The sequence below is a fragment of the Podarcis raffonei genome, chromosome 8 (assembly GCF_027172205.1).
Source record: "Podarcis raffonei isolate rPodRaf1 chromosome 8, rPodRaf1.pri, whole genome shotgun sequence".
NCBI classification, from domain to species: Eukaryota; Metazoa; Chordata; class Lepidosauria; order Squamata; family Lacertidae; genus Podarcis; species Podarcis raffonei.
In genome coordinates, this window is record NC_070609.1 from 15,640,586 (window position 1) to 15,646,585 (window position 6,000).

Here is a 6,000-nt window from a genome sequence, read left to right on the forward strand (position 1 = left end):
TGCCAGTCTGTTTCTGGGCCCATTTCAAGGTGCTCATGCACTTAAATTCCTAATCAGCTCAGGCCCCAAATACCTGAAAGGCTTCCTCCTTCCCTATTGACACCCCTACTGCTTGTCCCACCACCCTCAAAAGCACAGTGGCGGCAGCGGCCGCATGGGAGAGGGCCTTCTTTTCGCAAACCGCTTTGAGATCTTTTACAACCGAGCAGTATATGCTTTTATGAAATTAAGAAGAATGAACGAATGAATTATCTGTGGCAGGCAGCCCCTGAGGCCACGTCAACGCCCTGCATTTAGAGATCTAGAATACCAGTTTAAACAGTTATGGCTTCTTCCCCCAAAGGATTCTGGGAGATGGGCCTGAACTTCATAGGCAGTGTCCTGACCAGGGCCAGCCCAAGGCATTTTGGCTCCTGAGGCGAACTACAAAAATGCCGCCCTGCGGAGAAGGAGGAGCTGGTGAAGATCAAGAACAAGAGGGGAGCCACACGTTGCCTTATGGGTGGGCCGGCCCTGGTACAGGCCCATAAAAGGCATCCTTGAAGCTCCACCAACTGGGGCCTATATGGAGGAAGGGAAATGGGCCTAGGGTGATTCCACCGGGTGTCTGTTGCAAACCGCCCTAGGATTTTCGGATGAAGGGTAGCATACAAATGTAATAAATAATAATACTAAAAAGACACGGAGGTGCAAGAAGTGCATGAGCGGAAGAGAGCCTCTAAGGTTCTTTTCACATTCAAGTGACAGTATCAATATTATCACAACAGGCCCCATCATGACCCTATGTGTTACCTAATTTGCACTATATGCTCTATCCATCCATCTATTTCATTTATAGACCACCTTTTTTCTCCAAGGAGCTCAAGGTGGCAGATGTGGTTCTCCCCCTCCTCATTTCATCCTCACAACAACCCAGCGAGGTAGGTTAGCCTGAGAGGCAGTGGTTGGCCTAAAGCCATCCAAGTGAGCTTTGTGGCCAAGTAGGGGATTTGAACCCTGGTCTCCCACGACCTAGTCCCACATGCTAACCACTACACTGGCTCCATGGTACCGCTTTAAACTGTCATGGCTTCCCCTAAAGAATACTGGGATTCTTGTAGTGCTGAGAGTTGTTAGGAGACCATTATTCTGGCCTGGTGGAACGCTCTGCCTCATGAGACCAGGGCCCTGCAGGATCTGATTTCTTTCCGCAGGGCCTGTATGACAAGAGTTGTCCCGCCTGGCCTTTGGCTTGGAATCAACTTGATCCCCTCCCCCTCTTTCCTCTTTCCTTTCTCCTGTGATGGAACTCCTATTTGGGGACTTCCCTGGCTTTTTTCTTTTTTTTTCAAAAATTTTATTAGTTTTCACAATATTATAAACGAACACACAAGACAAACAAGCATAAATTATAGCCTTATTGAAAATTACAGTTATTAACTTTGTTAAGTGACTTGCTCGCTTCCCCTTGGTTGAATTTCATTGCGTGTCCTTTTGACAGTTTTCCAAATCCCAATTTTTATGAAATTTAACTTAAACATGAACATCCTTAGATCTTCACCTTATGGAATTAAACAAATTAATTCATCTCTTAAGATAAATAAAATCCTAAGCCCATTAAGTATCTGCAAACTATTTTCAGTTAGTTTAACTTAACAAATTTAACTAAATAATCATTAAATTTATTCCACTCTTCCTGATACTCCTCCTCCTTCTGGTCGCAGACTCTTCCGGTTAGGTCGGCTAGCTCCGAAAATTCCATCATCTTCATCTGCCATTCTTGTTGGTAATTCTTGGGTTTTCCACTTTTTAGCTAACAAAATACCAGCAGCAGTTGTGGCATACAAAAATACTGGCTTTTTTCCTGGCCCACATAGGACCAGTCTGGATAGTTGGCCTTAGTGAAGATTTGACGTTTTCATCCACAAAAAGTTTTTGCTTTCCGTTTCTACTGAAATGAGGCTGCATTTTAATATTGTACTTTAATCTTGTTTTTAAGTTGTATTTTAATCAATTGTTTTATACCTGGTGTTAGCCACCCTGAGCCTGGTCTTGGCTGGGGAGGGCGGGGTATAAATAAAATTTATTATTATTACCGTATTTTTCGCTCTATAGGACGCACTTTTTCCCCTTCAAAAATGAAGGGGAAATGTGTGTGCGTCCTATGGAGCAAAGACGCCATAGCCCTGCGACCCTCTCCCAGCTGGAGAGGTAACGCGGGGCTATGGCAGGAGCCTCCATAGGCGCGCGTCACCTCTCCAGCCGGGAGAGCGCGCGTGGGGCTAAAGAAGCCCCCCGCGACCCTCTCCTGGCTGGAGAGGTGACGCGCGCCTATGGCAGGAGCCTCCATAGGCGCGCGTCACCTCTCCAGCCGGGAGAGCCCGGCGGGGCTAAAGAAGCCCCCCGCGACCCTCTCCCAGGTGACGCGTGCCTATGGCAGGAGCCTCCATAGGCGCGCGTCACCTCTCCAGCCGGGAGAGCCCAGCGGGGCTAAAGAAGCCCCCCGCGACCCTCTCCCAGGTGACGCGCGCCTATGGCAGGAGCCTCCATAGGCGCGCGTCACCTCTCCAGCCGGGAGAGCCCGGCGGGGCTAAAGAAGCCCCCCGCGACCCTCTCCCAGGTGACGCGTGCCTATGGCAGGAGCCTCCATAGGCGCGCGTCACCTCTCCAGCCGGGAGAGCCCAGCGGGGCTAAAGAAGCCCCCCGCGACCCTCTCCCAGGTGACGCGCGCCTATGGCAGGAGCCTCCATAGGCGCGCGTCACCTCTCTAGCCGGGAGAGCGTGCGCGGGGCTAAAGAAGCCATAGCCCGGGACCCTCTCCCAGCTGGAGAAGTGACGCGTGACTATGGCAGCAGCCTCTCTGCTGCGCCTTTCCGCTGCTCCCTGACCTGCTCTTTGGGGCTGGTGGTGGGCTTCCCCCCGCCAGCCCCAAAGAGCAGGTCGAAAGGAACCTGAAGCCTGGAGAGCGAGAGGGGTCGGTGCGCACCGACCCCTCTCGCTCTCCAGGCTTCCAAGGTAGCCGCCTGAACGCACCTTAAACGCACCTTGTTTTAGAGCGGGAAAACAAGAGGGGGAAAATTCTCCCACTCTGCGCAGCGCCTCCTGCCGCTTCACTGAAGGGGCGCTGGGCAGAGAGTGGAAGAATTTTTTTCCCTTGTTCTCCCCCCTCTAAAACAAGGTGCGTCCTATTGTCCGGTGCGTCCTATGGTGCGAAAAATACGGTATTTATTATTATTCTGCTTTTACAGTTAGAGTTCTCAGAATGGATTAACAGCCAATCTGTCTTCCTAGGGAGCTGTGAGAATTGTAGCTCTGTGAGGGGATCGGGGTCTCCTGGCTCTCGTCACCCTTAACAAACTGCGTTATTTGAGGGGAGCCATGACTGATTAAAACGGTAGTATGCTGCTTTAAATGTAAAGTGCCGAGTGGGCCTCTTACATCTCCAAGTGTGGGAATAATATTAATGCTAATGCTAATACTAATACTAATAATAGGAACCGCTATGAGAGGGGACACAAGAGGCTGAGATTTCATTGCTGCAAGTGCATTTTGCTGCCTGCTGGGAGCTGCTTGTCTAGGCAGCTGGCAAGGATGCAGGAATCACAGAATTGGTGGAGTTGGAAGGGACCCTAAGGATCATCTAGCCTAACCCCCTGTAATGCAGAAATATACAGCTGTCCCATACGGGGGTCAAACCTGTGACTTTGGCATTATCACCACGCTCTAACCAACGGAGCTACTTAACTTGTGCAACCCAACTGGTGGGCTGCACTGACTGCGCATTGTACGTCACAAGGTAAAGGTAAAGGGACCCCTAACTATTAGGTCCAGTCGTGGCCGACTCTGGGGTTGCGGCATTCATCTCACTTTATTGGCCCGGGGAGCTGGGGTACAGCTTCCGGGTCATGTGGCCAGCATGACTAAGCCGCTTCTGATGAACCAGAGCTGTGCACGGAAACACCGTTTACCTTCCTGCCGGAGCGGTACCTATTTATCTACTTGCACTTTGACGTGTTTTCGAACTGCTAGGTTGGCAGGAGCAGGGGCCGAGCAACGGGAGCTCACCCTGTCATGGGGATTCGAACTGCCTACCTTCTGATCGGCAAGTCCTAGGCTCTGTGGTTTAACCCACAGCACCACCCGCGTCACAAGCTATGCAGGGTTTAATTATTTGTGGTATTTCTACTCCACCCTTTAGCAAAAAAGGGGGGGGAGCTCTTAAAAGCAGTTTACAAAAATCAATACGGCAGCAGGACCTCAGGCTTACAATCTGGAAGGAAAGGACAGCTCAAGGTATTGAAGTTACAGCTGAGGTTGGTGCTGGTTCTGGCCCTCTTGCCCTCCCCATACTCAATCAGATCCAGAGCAGCACATGTGGCAATTTCCTGGGGAGGAGGGGAGGGCAGCCCCAAATACACAGTTCTTATATGTGTTTCGAAACCTCAAGTTCATTGGAAACATTAGATTAACATTTGGCAAAGGCCTTTAAAACGAATGCAGCTGACAGCTGCTGCTTCTTTCTGGGCTGGTCTCAGTGATCAGGTAATACCTGTCAGGAAATTGTGTGTGTGTTAATAGAGTTACACCATCACCACCTTATTAAAAAAAATGTGCTATAAAGTTATTATAATACGCTGGAGGGGGGCCTTTGAAGAATCACAGCTTTCTCTTTACCCTGGCATCCTAGGAATCACTTGGAAAACTAAATTTGATTAGCATCTATTTATTTCCACTTTACTGCTCGGACCAAATTCACCCTAAATACAAAGCATAAAGAAAGAAATCAGCAGTTGCCCCCACCTGCTAGATGAAACTCTTGTGCATTAAAAGTGGAAAGATCTAACTGATCTGGACAAATTTGGGGGATTGAAACATTATGTGGGAAACAGATTAGGGAACTGAAATTGACCATGAATACCATTGTTAAAGATATGGAATGGCATTAAATATATGAAATACTGCATTAAAGATATGAAACTGGAAATGATGCAAAAATGGCATCTTGCCTAACATTTACAACGTTGCTCACCATTGTGCTGGCTTGGCTGCAGAGACAGGGGTCATTACTGGTACATCTAGTGAATATTCCCCAAGGGGACACTGTTTTGAGACCAGGTGATGGTGATATCAATAAAATGACCCATCAGCATATCACCAGCACTCCAGAGCTAGCCTTACTGAATCTGTATATGAATAACAACAAAGCGTGTTCTCCTTCATGGAGGTGGGGTCCATGTGGTGGGGTCTAGCAGGACACCCTCTTCTTTCGCTGCGTGTACCGGATCACCCGCTCACCCTCCCTAATTTAGGGCTTTTGTGTTTGACCTTGCTATGCCTGTCATGGGGCCGTCTGCTTTTGGGGCAGGGGCCTGGCAGGAATTTTGTCCATTTGGCTGATTGGCTGGTGCCATTTGGTTTTTGCCTACTGCGTAGCAAATCGTCACAACTTGTAAGGTTGCGGTTAGGCATTAGTTAAAAAATGGGTTGGTGGAGGGGTAAAGAATTGGCTGTGCCTGCCCCTCCAATGCTACTGCTGCAAGGGAATTCCGTTAAAGGAATCCAGGGGCTTGCCATGCTTTCGTCCGAATCCCTGGCGTGGGGCTTGGGCTGTGCAAGTCCCTGGGAGCATGCGGGGAGAGTTCAGGGTCTGGTGCCCAGCTCCATTTTCTCCCCAAATGTTTTCCCTTACTGGCTTTTGCAGGGTTGCAGAAGTCAGTTCTGTCCCTGACCAATGCCTAAGCAACCACTCACATTTTGTATTTTAATAAAGTTGTGGCCAAAATTATGCCAAAAACCTTAAACAAAAATTCTGTGTGAATTGTGATTTCTTTGGGGGGTGGCTTGGGGACCTTGACACGCAAAGACCTGGTGGATAAACCCTTAACTGGATTTTTGTTGGCAGCAGCAAGTATGGTTATCTCCAAGACAGCAAGGGAACCTGTATTATTCTGATATGAGTGTGTGTGGTAAAAAGCCCCCACAGAGAAATTAACACAAAACCCAGAGCAACACAAGGACAAA